Here is an 18,163-nt window from a genome sequence, read left to right as displayed (position 1 = left end):
TGTGGAAGATAAACAAACACATGGACAAAGAAAACAGATTAGTGGTTACCAGAGGGGAAGGAAGTTGGGGGTGGACATAAAGGGCAAAGGGTCACAAATATATGGTGACTGACAAAGAAAAATGTAAAACTGAAATTTCACAATGTTATAAACTATTATGACCTCAATAAAATAAAAATAAAAAAATTTAAAAAGGGATTAGAAAGTTAAAAAAAAATCCACAGGTACCATCATACTTGATGGTGAGAAACTTGATAAGATCAGGTACAAGGCAAGGATATCCCCCTTCACCACTCCTTTTCAACATCATACTGTAAGTCCTAACTAATGCAGTAAGAAGGAAACAAAAGTATGCAGATTGGAACAGAAGAAATAAAACTGTCTTTGTTCACATGTGACATGATTATCTCTGTAGAAAATCGAAAATAATTTACAAAGAACCTTCTGGAATAATAAGAAATTATAGCAGAGTTTCAAGAACAAGGTTAATATACAAAAGTTGATTGCTTTCCTTTATACCAGCAATGAATAATTGGAATTTGAAACAAGCACACCACCATTTACATTAGCACCAAAAAATTGAAATACTTAGGTACAAATCTAACAAAATAATGTATAAAATCTATATGAGGAAAACTACATAACTGATTAATGAAATCAAAGAAGATCTAAATAAATGGGAAGATGTTCCATGTTCATGGATAGGAAGACTCAATATTGTTAAGATGTCAATTCCTTCAACTTGTAGTTGAGTGCAATCTGAATCAAAATCCTGAAAAGTCATTTTTTTCAATATTGACAAACTAATTCTAAAGTTTATGTGAAAAGGCAAAAGACCCAGAATAGCCAACACAATATTGAAGAAGAATAGCAAAGTCAGAGGACTGACAATACCTGACTTAAGTCTTTCTATAAAGCTACAGTAATCAAGGTAGAGTGGTATGGGTGAGAGAATATACAAGTAGATCAAAGGAACAGAATAGAGAGCCCAGAAATAGGCCCACACAAATATAGACATCTTGTCTTTGATAAAGGAGCAAAGGCACTCAATCCAGTGGAGAAAGGATGGTCTTTTCAACAAATGTTGCTGGAAGAACTGGACATCTATGTGCAAGAAAAAAAAAAAATCTAGGCACAGACCTTACACACTTAACAAAACTTAACTCAAAATGGATCACGGACGTAAATATAAAATGCAAAACCATAAAACTCCTAGAAGATAACACAGGAAGAAACCAGATGGCCTTTCATACAGCAATGATTTTATATATAACACCAAAAATAAAATCATGAAAGAAAATACAGACAACTTGGATTTCATTAAAATTTAAAACTTCTGCTCTGTGAAAGACACTATCAAGAGAATGAGAAGACAAGTCAGCCACAGACTAGAAGAAATTATTTGCAAAAGACGTATCTGGTAAAGGGCTTTTATTGAAGGTATACAAAGAACTCTTAAAAATCAACAATCAGAAAACGAAAGTACTCAAAAAATGGACAAAAGATCTGAACAGATACCTCACCAAAGAAGATATACAAATGCCAAATAAGCTTATGAGAAGATGCTCAACATCATATGTCACTCAGGAATTGCAAATTAAGACAAGAAGATACTACTATCCACCTATTAGAATGGTCAAGATCTGAATATTGAAAACACCAAATGCTGTCAAGGATAAGGAGCAACAGGAATTCTCATTCACTGTTGGTGAAAATGCAAAATAGTATAGCCACTTTGGAAGACATTTTGGCAATTTCTTACAAAGCAAAACATAGTCTTATCAGATGATTCAGCAGTTGTGCTCCTAATGAGTTTCAACCCCGAAATGAGTTGAAAAGTTATACCTACACAAAAACCTCCACCCAAATTTGATAGCAGCTTTATTCATAATTGCCAAAAATCGGAAGCAACCAAGACATCACAGAAGAATAGATAACCTGTAATGCCTATATACAATGGAAAATTATTCACCAAGCAATTTAAAAAAAGTAAAAGAATCTATCAAGCCACAAAAGGAAATAGAGGAACCTTAAATCCTTGCATAAGTACTAAGTGAAAGGAGGCAGTCTGCTAAGGCGATATACTTTAGGATTCCAACTATATGACACTGTGGAAAAGGTAAAACTATAGAGACAGTGAAAAGATCAGTGGTTTCTAGGAATTGGAGTGGGGGGCAAAGGGATGAATATGTAGAGTACAGGGGATTTTTAGGGCAGTACAGTTATTCAGTATGATGCTGTTATGATGGATACATGACATTATGCATTTGGAAAAACCAATAGACTTGTTCAACACGAAGAATGAACACCAATGTCAACTATGGATGTTAGTTAACAATAATGTGTAAATACTGATTCATCAGTTATAACAAATATACCAGATGAATGCAAGATATTAGTGATAGGAGAAGCTGTGAGGGAGAAGGGGGGTATATGGAAACTCTCTGTACTTTCTGCTTAATTTTTCTGTAAACCTAAACTTATTTTTTAAAAAAGTCTACTTAAAAAAATGTGCAAGACGAAAAATCATTCAGATCATGTGCTCTACTTCCAATTCATAAAATCTTGAAAACGTAATTTAGGCAGATCCTAATCTAGCTACTTGTTTCTGCCCTACCAAATGGCAACCAGGGATTAGCCCTTGCCATTGAAATTCTCATTGTTCTGGCATTTTCTTTCCATTGTCTTTGTATCATCTCATCAACTTACCTGGATCCACCACCTCATCCCTACACTCTTGTGTCTCCCTCTTTCTCTCTGTGTCTCCCTCTTCCCAAATTTATTCAATGATGACCAGAATGGTAGAGAAAATGGGAAGGAAGGAAGGAAGAACATTTAATCATGATTGCTGCTTCTCCCTTGCTTGCTTCCTTCTGTTTCCAATAAATACACACAGGCACACACACACATGCACACGCACACACACACACACACCCCAAGAGGCTTGCTTACAGGTGCCACTGTGGTAACCCCTTCAGTTCCTGTCACATTCCTTCAAATTTGTCATGTGTGACTTTTTGTGCCTGAAATTCCTGTCAGGAAAGAGGAATGATTTCCTCTTGAAAAAAGGAATCACTTCCTGTTATTATTTCCTTCCTCATTGTCTGGCTTTATTTTTTGCATATTCTTTTTGTTCTTTGACAGAAATAAGAATGCTTTAGTAGCCTTTTCAGAGTCCTCTAGCCAGATCATCAACAATAGGTGAGTTGATTTTCTGTCATCTGAGTGGGAAAACCATTTGGGAGCATTGGTGACAATACAGAATGTCCGTGATAGCCTGTCAGCTTCTATATATAACTTTTTTCTTTTTTGGATCAAGAAGGACCAGGTCAAAAGAGAGAGAACACTTACTATTTGTGTGTTCGTGAACTTTAGGGATTACTAGTGAAAATCCTTAGGGAACTATTAGAGTACCTGTGTATATCTTTCTGCTAGTGTGGGTCAAGGGAGAAAACACTATTTGGAAGCACAAAGGTAGTAGCGGTGGACAGGGAGCAGAGGAGCCCTCAGCAGAAACTAAAAGAGATAATAGACTTGAGATCTGTCCCTTACCCTCCAGAGCTCTGCCACAATGGGAGGCTGGTATCCCAAACCCAAACCAACCATCATACTGGAGGTAGCCCCTGCCTCAGGCCGACAGTTACTTAACCCTATCTGAGGAGAAGGAAAGACATCCATGAAACATGAAGAGTAAGGAGGTGGTGGAGGGACTTGAAATCAGAAAATGAGATGGGATAAGAGGGATTCCTACCTACAAACTATAGCTGAATTTGAAGTAAATGTAATCACAAAAGGCAATTACACATTGGGGTTAAGTTTAGTAGTAAAGAAATGTTTTTAAATCTTGATCCATTAAGGATTCTTTTACAGGCCTAAGAATTTTATTACCATCATATGAAGCCTCAATTCTAGGGAAAGATGAAATATTTTCCAAATAACCAAATTACATGTGAACTTACAGGGTTCAACCATTTTGTAAGTTATAGAGAAATTGTAGCTAATTTGAATGAGAAAAGTGAGTCTATGAAGTCACACGGTGTTTGATCATGTACATTTTAATCCTTTAGTTCTGATTGGAATAAATTGACATCAGTAACCACTGAGGAAGTCTCCAGCAAAAGGTGAGATTATAGATATATCTGTAAAGATACACACACAAAGTGAAGAGAGATTTCTATTTGGAAACAAGGAGAATGATAGCAGGGTGTCAGTGGATAACAATACAGAGTGTCTTTGACACTCTTTTGGAGTCATCTCACGGTAGCATCTGTAGGTAACTCTTTACCTTTTTGGACCCATTTGGATAAAAAAGGAACAAGTTATAAAAGGGATGCTTCTTCCCCTAAGTGTGTTTTGTCACCCTTAATTAGTAGCAGCCAAAACTCTTAAGAAACTATCAGATTGCCCACATGTGAGACTCTACTAGAGTGGACCAAGAGAGCACAGAATCTCATTTGGAGCAAGGAGACAAGGTAGCAGTGGACAGAGAACAGTGGAGCCCTCAGCAGAAAAGAATGGAGCTAATAGAGCCTGGATGTGTCAATGACCCTCCAGAGTTTTGCCACGGTGTGAGGCTAGTGCCCATACTCACTGTCATATTGGAAGGAGCCCCCCGCCCCTACCTTAGCCTGCAGTTGCTTGACCCTGAGGGTCAGAAAAGATATCTATGATGGTGAAAGCAAGAAAGTGATGGAGGGGCTTAAGAATTGGGAATTAAACGTGAGAAGAGGGATGGGTACCTACAAACTGAAGTGGAATTTGAAATAAATTCTACCACAAAAGGCTGTTACACACTAGGATTAGGGTAATTGTAAAGAACTTTGCTTGTATCTTGATGCATTAATTATTTACAGGCTAAAATTTTCATTACTACCTTATATAAAGCCTCATTTCTAATAAAAACTAACATACTAGATTTAGTTATATATACATGAATTTTTTTTTACAAGTGGATCAGAGTTTATTAAGTAGGGGGTGAAGAGGGTGTAGCACAAGTAGAAGTATGCAACACCCGAAGTGAACAGAATCTGAGATTCCTGAAAAAAAATCTGTCGATTACACAATTGGCCACTTGCTCCTCCATTGACACAGGGACTGGTCAGGGCAGATGAGGGAATAAATCCTGTGGCAGGACCAGTGGTTACTCCCAGGCTGGGAATAATCTCCACGGAGCTTTCAAGACCAAGCCAGGCTTGGGCAGAGACTTCATAGCTGATGAAGCTGGATCCAGCAAGGTGGCTGTGAGCGAGAAGCCCTGGGTGGCAATCTGGTTGTATATCATGAGCTGGCAGCACTGGCTCTGATCCCTAGGGAAGCAGTAGAGGTCATGGGTGAGGGCAGCCACCGTGCCCAGGCAGCCTATGGGTACCATTGGGTTCTTGCAGGTCTTGAGAAGGAACTTTTCCTTGAAGCTTTCTGGAGTGCTGTAGACACTGAGGCTAAAGCCCTCAACGACTAGATGCTGCGACAGTTCAAAGGGTGCCTCTGAAGTCATAAGGCTGGGAGCCCTCATGTCCCAGGCAACAGCAGTATGAGAAAACAGGGATGCTGAACTCCATCTCCTCTATATGTGAATTTGTAAAGATCAACCAGTTCATAAGCTGTAAAGTAATTACAGCTATTTGAATTAAAACAAACAAGTCTAAAATTAAAATGTGGTATCTGAATAGGTAACTCTCTAGTCCTTTAACACTGCTCTGAATGAATTAACATCAAAAAGCTATGAGGGGGCCACCCATGAAATTTGAGATATAAATGAATAAATAAAAATAAATATATATCTTTTTATATATACACATGTGTATTTATATAGTTATATCAACACAGACATACAAACACACATACACAAACATAAATACAATGAAAGAAAGAGAGATAAATTTCCAAATTCATTCTTAGGAGTATCCTTGACAGTACAGTGTCTTTGACACTGTTTCTAAATCTTACCATAGCACCTTTAGGTAACTTTTCATCTTATTGGATTTGGTTGGATAAAAAAGGAACAGGTCATAAGAGGAATGCTTCTTCCTCCTAGTAACTACCACCCAAAAGTCTTAGAAAAATTTCAGAATGCTCCAAATAGGAGCATTCTGCCTTTGAGACTCTATAGATTGAGTGAAAGGGGGACAGAATCCAATTTAAGGCAAGGTGGAGGTAGCAGTGGACAAAGAGCAGAGGAGCCCTCATCACAAAGAAAGGAGCTAATAGACTGGGATCTGTCCCTCACCCTCCAGAGTTCTGCTGCCATGTGAGGCTGGTGTCCTAGACCCAAACCCACCACCCAATAGAGGGAGTCCCCAACTCAGGCCTGCAGTCACTTAACCCTTTCTGAGGGCCAGGAAAAACAACCATGTTAGGTGAAAGTAAAGGTGAAGGAAGAACTTGAGAGGTAGGAAATTAGGTAGGAGAAGAGGGATGCACACCTGAGAATTGAAGTTGATTTTGAAATAAATTCCACCACAAAAGGTTGTTACACCATGGGTCAAGTTCAGTAGTAAAGAACTGTACTTAAACCTTGAGTCATTAACTTTTTTGGTAGGTCTAAAATATTCATTACAAACATATATAGTATCATTTCCAGGGAAAAGGAGATATTGGATTCCAAACAACTGATTTACATGTGAATTTTCTAAGAGTCAACCGGTTGATAAAATCAAGAGTAATTGTAGCTAATTTGAACTAAAAAAGTAAGTCTAGAAGTCGTGTGGTGCCTTACTATGTGTGTTTTTAATCCTTTAGCCCTGCACCAAGTGAACTGACCACAGTATCTTCTGAAACCTTCTACGATGCCAAGTGAGCTATGACGAATAAATCTGTATATATGTGTCCGTATATGTGTACACACACACACACACACACACATTCAGAGAAATTGATGTTTGGGATGTTCACTCTCAGGAGCACCTGGGAATACAGAGTTCCCTTCATATATTTTTAAAGCCCTCTCATGGTAAGCTTCTACGTGTAATATTCTTTGTCTTGAAATTGAGATAGAAAAGACGCACAGGTCATAAAGGAAGTCTTTTTAATCCTAGAATTTGTCGCCCTTGATTACTGTGTATGAAATTCTACTAGAGATGGCAAGGAAGGAGAGAAACTTATTTGGAGCAAGGAGGAGTTAGCAGTGGACAGGGAGCCAGAGGAGGCCTTAGCAGAGAAGATGGGAGCTAATAGACTGGGATCTGTCCCCCATCCTCCAGAGTTCTGCTGCCGTGTGAGGCTGGTGTCCCAGACCCAAACCCACCCTAGTATAGAGGGAGTCCCTGACTCTGGCCTGCAGTGACTTGACCCTATCTGAGGGCCAGGAAAGACAGCCATGATCGAGGACAGTCAAGGGTGAAGGAGGGACTTGAGAAGCAGGAAATTAGGTAGCGGAAGAGGGATGCACACCTGCAAATTGAAGTTGATTTTGAAATAAATTCCACCACAAAAGGCTGTTACACCATGGGTCAAGTTCAGTAGTAAAGAACTGTACTTAAATCTCGAGTCATTAACTTTTTTGGTAGGTCTAAAATATTTGTTACAAACATATATAGCATTATATCTAGGGAAAAGGAGATATTGGATTCCAAATAACTGATTACATGTGAATTTTCTGAGTAAACCAGTTAATGACGTCAAGAGTAATTGTAACTAATTTGAACCAAAAAAGTAAGTCTGGAAGTCACGTGGTACCTTACTATGTGTGTTTTTAATCCTTTCACACTGTCCTGAGTAAATTGACAACAGAAACCGCTGATGAAACCTCTGATGAAATGTGAGATAGAAAGATAGATATATATAAACAGAAATATATATATATATATATATACAGAGAGGGAGATGTATTGAGATTTGGGGGGTTTGTTTTCAGCAGCATGCATGACATTACAGAGTGTCCTTGACACTAGTTGGATAAAAGAGAAATAGGTCGTAAGAGGGTTGCTTCTTACCCCTTTTGTCACCCTTATTAGCAGCAAAAACCCTTAGAATGCTGTCAGATTGCCCATCTATAAGACTCTGCTAAAGTGGTCCCAGAGAGCAGGAAAACCTATTTGAAGCAAGGAGAAGTAATTCTGAAGGGGTTCAGGAGTAAAGAAATGTACGTGAACTTGATTCACTAAGTTGTTTTTCCTAGGACTCAGATCTTCATTACAAATATATAAAGTCTCATTTCTAGGGAAAAATTAACTATCAGTTTCAAGTAACTGATTAAAGTATTATTTTTTAGGACAAGTAGATTACAAGTTATTGAAAAATTGTAGCTAATTCTCATTTAAAAATAAGTCTAGAGAAACATGTAACGTCTTACTATGTGCATTTCTAATCCTTTAGCTGTGACTCAAATGAGTCGAAAACTATAACCCATGTTAGACCCATGCCTGAAAGGTGAGATGTAAATACATATATAGAAAGAGATGGGGGGATATTGACACTTGTGAAATCTGATTATTTATTGAATGGAGTCCTTATCTCAGGAAGTTATTTGAATCCTGTCCAAGGAGGAGAAAAGATATCCATGATATGTGACAAATAGAAGGTGGTAGAGGGACCCAGGTTCCAAATAACTAATTAACTTATAGTTTTTTAGAGTTCTATCAGTTTATGAATTGTAGAGCAATTGTACCCGATTTCAACCAAAACAGTAAGTATACAAAGTTACTTGGTTCTGACAATGTACGTTTTCAATCTTTCACACTGGCCTGAATAAATTGATATCAGAAGTCTGTGATGGCTTTGATATGTCTTACCTGTCAATGAAGGTTCCATCCAGCAATACCGATGTCATTTGTTTGAGTCAGTGCTATATATATCAATCTTGAGAGAGAGAGAAAAAGAGAGTGAGAAAGACAGACAGACAGAGATGGAAAGAGAGAGAGAAAGAGAAACAGCTATTTGCAAAATTCAGTCTTGGAAGTGTCTATGGAAATACAGTGTTTCCTGGAGAATAATTCTAAAATTATTTCTAAAAAATTAGGTCTTCCAGTGAGCCAAATCATATTTCCTCTGTCTTTTAGATTCAAAGGATTCTTTTTGTTGAAATAAATTTTTCATATCACTGTTCCATGTAGCACATTTCTAATGATATATTCTTGCATTTGTTGGTGGTTAAAGAATAAAGGAACAACTCTCCAGGCTCGATAATGGTACTGAGGACACTGACTTGTCTGATTCTTGTGGGTAAGTCAGTTTGGAATTTGGAGGGAGGGAGCAGTTGGTGGATCTCTTATCTTTGCAAAGATAGGGCTTGTGTTGAGGCAAGAAAGAAAAAGGAAAATTGTGGAAAGGTATCCAAATGTTTGGGGGGGGGGGTACACAATAATAACTAATTGAATTTGCAGATAAGTACCACGTGTAAAAAAAGTATTTCCACATACTCACAAATAAATGTTCTTCTAGTTTGAAAATGTGAAAATAGACTTAGTAGATAATAATTTTATTATAAAGTTTCTTTCTTAACAAAGGATTGCAGAATGCTGTTTACCCTTCAACTGTATTCCTTTCCTGTTTTTCCTGGATATATACTGACTCTTGGTTTTGTTGATTTTGTCTATGAGGAAATGAGACTGATAGAAAAAGCAAATGTGTTCTGCTGAATAAAGCCCTCTTCATGATTATTGGAATTTTATTAATTTTGACTTGTTTCTGAGTAATCTTACTGAGAGTACTTCCTGCTGCACTGATCTTCAGGCATTTTTACCACAGACTCACAGCAAGGAAACAATAGATTCCTAAAATGGCATGTGTCTGAACTGCGGAAATATTCATGAGATTTTTCTTCTGCTCGTCTCTTGGACAGTTATTTAACCATTCACCAGCTTGTGTCAATGTTGGAGAGTGAGTAGTGCTGAAGAGGATATTAACTGATAACTTTTGCAATTTTTTTGTTGTCTGGACAACGATAATATGGAAAATAAAAGAGTGACCAGTGAATACAAATAGTTCTTCAAATTACCCATTAATTTCCATTTTCTGTGACTTTTTTCACCATGGGCCATCAATGAAGAGTTCACTCTGTCACTTCATTAAATTTTATGTCTGCATATTAGCTGTATATCTTCTGCAGTGAGGCCGAGGGCTGGGGCAAAATTTGAATAGATTGAGCAAGGCAAGCATTTCCTTTTTCTTACCCCCTCCAAAAAAATAAAGTGGTTTTGTTTTGTTTTCTTAGTTACAAATGCTTATTGTATAGATACAAGTGACATTTGCGATAGTATCTGGGAGAAACACTGGTGTTTCAGACTAGGAGGATGGTTTTTGATTTGGAGTTTGACTTGGAAACAATGCTTGACTTTGACATCTAATATTCACTGGACACTCGGCAAGTCACTAAACCTCTTTAAACTTTAGATCATTCACCTGTAAACTGTAAAAATAATGCTATGTACAGTATCTATCTACTGGGTGTTGTAGAATAAAAAACTACTAATAAAGGTAAATTAGTATGTGTGAAAGTGCTTTTAAAGCTCTAAAGCACCACAAATAAGCTTTATGCTAAAAACCAAAAGTAACACAGCAGTTCATTATTAGGAAAATCAGAAAATACAGACAAACAATAAATTCACCCATAAATAGCCATTCTTAATTTTTGATCCATGCCCTTCCAGGTTCTTTAGAGATATACATTTTTTGTTTATGGGTATGGTATCATATGTACCTTCTTTTTAAAAATAACCTTATTGCTCAGTGACGTATCACATATTTCTGTGTTAATAAATATACATATGCATTTACAACACTATATTTTCTTTAATTTCAGATTTTTTATTGTTGCCTGAAGTCCTACCAATAGCTAACTTTATTTATTTTTAAATTTACAACATTATTTTTAACAGCTATACAATACCTCATAGTGTAGATGTGTCATAGTTTATTTAAGTAATCAGATATCAATGGACATTTAAATTGTTTACAACTTTTTACTCATACAAAGAGTGATGAATATCTTTGAGACCAAACCTCTATATATTATTATTTCCTTATGATAAGTTCTCAGAAATGGAAATTGTGTCAAAAGGAATGCTTGTGGGGCTCTTGATATTGATATGCCCTCCCAAATCACAATATAAAAGTGTACGTTTCCTCCATTCCCATGAGTTTCATAGAACTTGTATTTCATTGTTTGCAAATTACCTTAGCCCATTTAAAATTGGGATATTAGGGGCTGGCCCCACGGCCAAGTGGTTAAGTTCATGCACTCCGCTGCAGGCAGCCCAGTGTTTCGTTGGTTCGAATCCTGGGTGCGGACATGACACTGCTCATCGAACCACACTGAGGCAGCGTCCCACATACCACAATTAGAAGGACTCACAATGAAGAATATACAACTATGTACCAGGGAGCTTTGGGGAGAGAAAAAAGAAAAAGATAGAATCTTTAAAAAAATAAACAAATAAATAAATAAATAAAATTGGGATGTTATCGGGGGGTGACGTCAGCAACATGGTGGCATGAGCTCACCCGGGACTCTCCCCTCCAAATTACAACCAAAAAGAGCAACTGCTTTCCAACCAAAAAAAAAATTCCTAATAACAGAAATTGTCAGAGACCCACAGCAGCCAAATGCCGGAGGGTGGAGAGGCTGGAGCCACCCTCGGAGGAGCTGGAACTGGGTAGGAAAGAACTTTGCTCCCTCCCCTAGAGACTGGGATTTGCTGCTGTGGGTGAGGGAAGGAGTGGGGGAGGGGCCGCGCGTGTGGGGATCATCCAGGACTCCCACCGCCAGTGCAGTGGAAACCCTCTAACGGGGGAAAGCTTTTGCATGGGGGAACCCCAGCAAGCCAGGACCCTCGGAGACCAGAGAGCAAGAGCTGACCCCAATCCAGGTCAGCACGCAAGAGAAAGTGCCCCTCCTCCCCCAACCCACACTGCACGCGGCCATCGCAGCTGAAGGTAGAGGGCTCAGAATGCAAGGCTCTTGACCCCCATCTAGTGGCAACAGGCTGTAACTGAAACCAAATAATAGCATCATGTGCAAAAACTGCTCCTCTACCATCCAGCAATTTATAAAAGCTCCAGTCCAACAGGAAAACAATAAAAATACAGAAGTAGGTCCTGAGGACTTGGAAATACGTAAACTAAGTGAAGATGAGTTCAAAATAGCTATCATCAAAATATTCAATGAGGTAAAGGGAAATATAGAGAAACAAGTCAATGAGTTCTGGAGTTACTTCCCAAAAGAGATTGAAATTATAAAGAAGAATCAATTAGAAATACTAGAGGTGAAAAATACAATGGATCAGATAAAACAGGATACGGATTCTCTGAATGCCCGTGTAGACACCATAGAGGAGCAAATTAGCATAATCTAAGATAGACAGGCTGAATGGCTCCAGACAGAGGAAGAAGGGGAACTAAGAATTTAAAAAACTGAAGAAAATCTCAGAGAAATAGCTGACTCAATGAGAAAATGCAACTTAAGAATCATCGGAATTCCTGAGGGTGTGGAAAAGGAAAATGGAGCAGAAAGTATGCTCAACGAAATAATAGAAGAGAACTTCCCAAATCTAGGGATTGAGAGATAAATGTGTGTGAAGGAAGCTTTCAGATCTCCTAGATTTGTCAATGTAAAAAGACCTACTGCAAGGCATATAGTAGTAAAAATGGCAAAAATGAATGACAAAGAAAGAATACTCAGGGCAGCAAGGCAGAAGAAAATAACCTACAAAGGAACCCCTAGCAGACTTTCAGCGGGTTTCTCTACAGAAACCTTACAAGCTAGGAGAGATTGGAGTGGCATATTCAAAACTTTAGAGGATAAAAATCTTCAGGCAAGAATACTCTATCCAGCAAAAATATCCTTCAGATATGAGGGAGAAATTAAATCTTTTCCAGACAAACAAAAGCTAAGGGACTTCATAGTCACAAGACCTCCACTACAAGAAATCCTCAAGAAGGCTCTCATACCTGAGAAAAGATAAAAAGGGAAAAAGGGGTCACAAAACACAGAGTAGGGAGACAGATAGAATCTGAATAGGATAGCAAATATTCAACTATATCATTAGGATAAAGGGAAGGAAATCACCAAAGCAAAGACAATCTTATCACTCTAACCACAAACTCACAACACGAGCTGGAATAAGAGATGAAAATAATAATTTAGGAGGAGAGGAGGAAAGGGTCTGAAACAGTCTAGGCTAAGGAAGTAAGAGACCACCAGAAAATGGACTATGTTATACATGAGATTGTGAATACAAAGTTCAGGGTAGCCACTAAACTAAAAAACAGAACAGAGACACAAAACATAAATAAGAAAAAATCTAAGAAACCCAGCATAAGAAATTGCAGTAGTCAATAGGTAGGCTAAAACATACAGGACGAGAAACAAAGGAAGCACAGGAAAACTGGAAAACGAGCAACAGAATGACAGCATTAAGCCCTCATGCATCAATACTCACCTTCAATGTAAATGGATTGAACTCTCTAATCAAAAGACACAGAGTGGCAAAATGGATTAAAGAACAAGATCCAACAATTTGTTGCCTCCAGGAAACACACCTCAGCTCCAAGGACAAACACAGGCTCAGAGTGAAGGGGTGGAAGACAATACTCCAAGCTAATAGCAAACAAAAGAAAGCAGGTGTCGCAATACTTATATCAGACAAAACAGACTTCAAGATAAGGCAGGTAAAGAGAGACACAGAGGGCCAAAATATATAATGATCAAAGGGACACTTCATCAAGAAGAAATAATGCTTATAAATATCTATGCACCCAACACAGGAACACCAAAGTTCATAAAGCAACTATTAACAAACCTAAAAGACGATATCAAAAATAACACAATAATAGTAGGGGACCTCAACACCCCACTCACATCAATGGACAGATCATCCAGACAGAAAATCAATAAAGAAACAGTGGAGCTAAACAAAAAGCTAAAACAGTTGGACTTAATAGACATATATAGAACACTCCATCCAAAAACAGCAGAATACATATTCTTCTCATGCGTGCATGGAACATTCTCAAGGATAGACCATATGTTGGGAAACAAGGCAAGCCTCTACAAATTTAAAAAAATTGAAATAATAACAAGCATCTACTCCGATCATAATGCTATAAAGCTAGAAATTAATTACGAGAAAAAAGCTGAGAAAAGCACAAGGATGTGGAGACTAAACAATAGGCTATCGAACAAACAATGGATCATTGAAGAAATTAAAGAAGAAATCAGAAAATACCCGGAGACAAGTGACAATGATAACATGCTATACCAACTCAGATGGCATGCAGCAAAAGCTGTGTTAAGAGGAAAATTCATTGCAATTCAGGCACATCTTAACAAACAAGGAAAATCCCAAGTCAGCAGTCTTAAACTACACCTAACTGAACTAGAGAAAGAAGAACAAACAAAGCCCAAAGTCAGCAGAAGGAGAGAAATAATAAAAATCAGAGCAGAAATAAATGCTATTGAAACAAAAAAGGCAGTAGAAAGGATCAATGAAACAAAGAGCTGGTTCTTTGAGAAGATAAATAAAATTGACAAACCCCTAGCCAGACTTACAAAGAAAAAAAGAGAGAAAGCTCAAATAAACAAAATCAGAAATGAAAGAGGAGAAATAACAACAGACTCCACAGAAATACAACGGATTATAAGAGAATACTACAAAAAACTATATGCCAGCAAAATGGATAACCTAGAGGAAATGGAGAAATTCTTGGACTCCTACAATCTCCCAAAGCTCACTCAAGATGAAGCAGACAATTTGAACAGACCAATCACAAGGAAAGAGATTGAAACAGCAATCAAAAGCATCCCAAAAAATAAAACCCCAGGACCAGATGGCTTTCCTGTGGAATTCTACCAAACTTTCAGAGAGGATTTAATACCTATCCTTTTCAAGCTATTCCAAAAAATTGAGGAGGATGGAACACTTCCTAACACATTCTGTGAGGCCAACATCACGCTGATACCAAAGCCTGACAAGGACAGCACGAGAAAGGAGAACTACAGGCCAATATCACTGATGAACATAGATGCAAAAATTCTCAACAAAATGTTGGCAGCCCAAATACAGCAATACATCAAAAGGATCATACATCAGGATCAAGTGGGATTCATACCAGGGACACAGGGATGGTTCAACATCCGCAAAGCAATCAACGTGATACACCACATCAACAAACTGAGGAATAAAAACCACACGATCATCTCAATAGATACAGAGAAAGCATTTGACAAGATCCAACAGCCATTTATGATAAAAACTCTGAACAAAATGGTGATAGAAGGGAAATACCTCAACATAATAAAGGCCATATGTGACAAACCCGCAGTCAACATCATGCTCAATGGGCAAAACCTGAGAACCATCCCCTGAAAACAGGAACGAGACAAGGACGCCCTCTATCATCACTCTCATTTAACATAGTACTGGAGGTTTTGGCTAGAGCAATTAGGCAAGAAAAAGGAATCCAAATAGGGAGGGAAGAAGTGAAACTCTCGCTGCTTGCAGATGACATGATCTTATATATAGAAAACCCCAAAGAATCCATTGGAAAACTTTTAGAAGTAATCAACAACTACAGCAAAGTTGCAGGGTATAAAATCAATTTACATAAATCAGTAGCATTTCTATACTCTAATAACGAACTAACAGAAAAAGAACCCAAGAACACAATACCATTCACAATTGCAACAAAAAGAATAAAATACCTCGGGATGAATTTAACTAAGGAAATGAAAGACATATACAATGAAAATTACAAGGCTTCTCTGAAAGAAATGGATGACAACGTAAAGAGATGGAAAGACATTCCAGGCACATGGATTGAAAGAAGAAACGTAGTTAAAATGTCCATTCTACCTAAAGCAATCTACAGATTCAACACCATCCCAATGAGAATCCCAATGACATTCTTTACAGAAATAGAACAAAGAATCCTAAAATTCATATGGGGCAACAAAAGCCCTCGAATTGCTAAAGCAATCCTGAGAAAAAAGAACGCAGCTGGAGGCATCACAAGCCCTGACTTCAAAACATACTACAAAGCTACAGTAATCAAAACAGCATGGTACTGGTACAAAAACAGGTGCACAGATCAATGGAACAGAATTGAAAGCCCAGAAATTAAACCACACATCTATGGACAGCTAATCTTCGACAAAGGAGCTGAGAGCATACAATGGAGAAAAGCAAGTCTTTTCAACAAATGGTGCTGAGAAAACTGGAAAGCCACATGTAAAAGAATGAAAATTGACCATTCTTTTTCACCATTCACCAAAATAAACTCAAAATGGATCGAAGACCTAAAGCTGAGACCTGAAACCATAAGGCTTCTAGAAGAAAACGTAGGCAGTATGCTCTTTGACATCAGTCTTAAAAGGATCTTTTCGGACTCCATGTCTTCTCAGACAGGGGAAACCATAGAAAGAATAAACAAATGGGACTTCATCAGACTAAAGAGCTTCTTCAAGGCAAGGGAAAACAGGACTGAAACAAAAACACAACCCACTAGCTGGGAAAAAAAATATTTGCAAGTAAAACATCCGGCAAAGGCTTAATATCCATAATACATAAAGAACTCACACAACCCAACAACAAAAAATTGAACAACGCAATTAAAAAATGGGCAGGAGACATGAACAGACATTTCTCCAAAGAAGATATAGGGATGGCCAATAGGCACATGAAAAGATGTTCATCATCACTGATCATCAGGGAAATGCAAATCAAAACTACACTAAGATATCACCTTACACCCATTAGAATGACAAAAATATCTAAAACTAATAGTAACAAATGTTGGAGTGGTTGTGGAGAAAAAGGAACCCTCATACGCTGCTGGTGGGAATGCAAACTGGTGCAGTCACTATGGAAAACAGTATGGAGATTCCTCAAAAAATTAAAAGTAGAACTACCATATGATCCAGCTATCCCACTATTGGGTATCTATCCAAAGAGCTTGAAATAAGCAATTCCAAAAGTCCCATGCACCCCAATGTTCATTGCAGCATTATTTACAATAGCCAAGACGTGGAAGCAACCTAAGTGCCCATCAACAGATGATTGGATAAAAAAAGACGTGGTATATATATACAATGGAATACTACTCAGCCATGAAAAAGAACAAAATTGTCCCATTTGCAACAACATGGATGGACCTTGAGGGAATTATGTTAAGTGAAATAAGCCAGATAGAGGAGGACAATCTCTGTATGACTCCACTCATATGAGGAATTTAAATACGTCGACAAAGAGAACAGATTAGTGGCTCCCAGGGGAAAGGGGGGGGTGGGGGTGGGCAAAAAGGGTGAAGGGTTGCACCTACAACACGAGTGACAGACAATAATGTACAACCGAAATTTCACAAGATTGTAACCTATCATTAGCTCAATAAAAAATTTAAAAAATAAAATAAAATAAAATTGGGATGTTATCTCTGTCATTGGATTGAAAAGTTAAATATATCAATCTTTTTTATGTCATATATAGGGCAAGTAATTTTTCCCAGGTTGTCTAGCTTTTCACTGTGTATAAATTTATAGTCTTTTTTTTTTCTAACATCTGTTGCCAATCTTCCTCTTTTTTTTTTTCTTTACATGAGCCACCAACATAGAATGGCCACTGAAAGATGAGTGGCATAGGTCCGCAACTGAGAACCAAATCCAGGCCGCAGAAGCAGAGTGCACTGAACTTAGCCACTAGGCTGCCAGGGCTGGCCCATAGAAGTTTATAATCTTCATGCATTTGAATATATCTCTACTTTCCTTTGTGATTTATGCCTTTAGTGTCATACGTAGAAAGTCTTTCTCTACCCAAGATTTTAATATAGTCACCAAAATTTCTTCTTCTATATTTTGAATTTATTTTCTACATTTGAATAAAACATCTGTCCAGAATTTATTTTGTATTAAGATATAAAATGTAGGAATCTACTCTTCTCCCAAGTGACTACCTAGTTTCCCCAACATCAAAATTGCATCCCCCTCCATTGCTGTTGCCCTGTTTTAATGATCTCTATTGCACTTATCACTTTATAACTTATTATGTTATTTACTTATTTATTATACTTATGGTCTGTCCTCATAACAAGAGTGCAAGCATCATGAAGGAAGAAAATTTTGTCCATTTTGTTAACTGCTGTATCTCCAGTGACTAAAACAGCACCATAGTACGTAGTAGGCACTCAATGACTTTGGTTGAATGAATGAACCTATTATTGAAAAAATTTCTATTTT

General features: G+C 37.7%; 2 protein-coding genes and 1 pseudogene across 5 annotated transcripts in view; 2 read left to right on the top strand and 1 right to left on the bottom strand.

The window, feature by feature from the left end:
* LOC138918369 (phosphatidylinositol 3,4,5-trisphosphate 3-phosphatase TPTE2-like) overlaps positions 1–18,163 on the top strand; it is a 444,167-nt gene that overhangs the window by 135,729 nt on the left and 290,275 nt on the right. The window lies entirely within an intron of this gene.
* Positions 1–18,163, bottom strand: part of LOC138918376 (mitochondrial ornithine transporter 1-like) — a 153,476-nt gene that overhangs the window by 84,536 nt on the left and 50,777 nt on the right. The window contains exons 4-5 of one of the 4 annotated variants that reach the window (XR_011427706.1): positions 8,730–8,796; positions 5,169–5,306 (exon numbers count right to left, since the gene is read on the bottom strand). The exons of the other annotated variants lie outside the window; for them this stretch is intronic. The gene's annotated coding sequence lies outside the window, so the exon portion shown is untranslated. Of the gene's footprint in view, positions 1–5,168; positions 5,307–8,729; positions 8,797–18,163 lie in introns of those variants that run through there. 4 annotated transcript variants of the gene reach the window in all.
* LOC138918368 (phosphatidylinositol 3,4,5-trisphosphate 3-phosphatase TPTE2-like) overlaps positions 1–18,163 on the top strand; it is a 156,949-nt pseudogene that overhangs the window by 98,013 nt on the left and 40,773 nt on the right.

This window comes from Equus caballus, chromosome 17 (assembly GCF_041296265.1).
Source record: "Equus caballus isolate H_3958 breed thoroughbred chromosome 17, TB-T2T, whole genome shotgun sequence".
Lineage (NCBI taxonomy): Eukaryota > Metazoa > Chordata > Mammalia > Perissodactyla > Equidae > Equus > Equus caballus.
The sequence above is the reverse complement of the archived record's forward strand: the minus strand, read 5'-3'. Positions and strand labels throughout refer to the sequence as shown.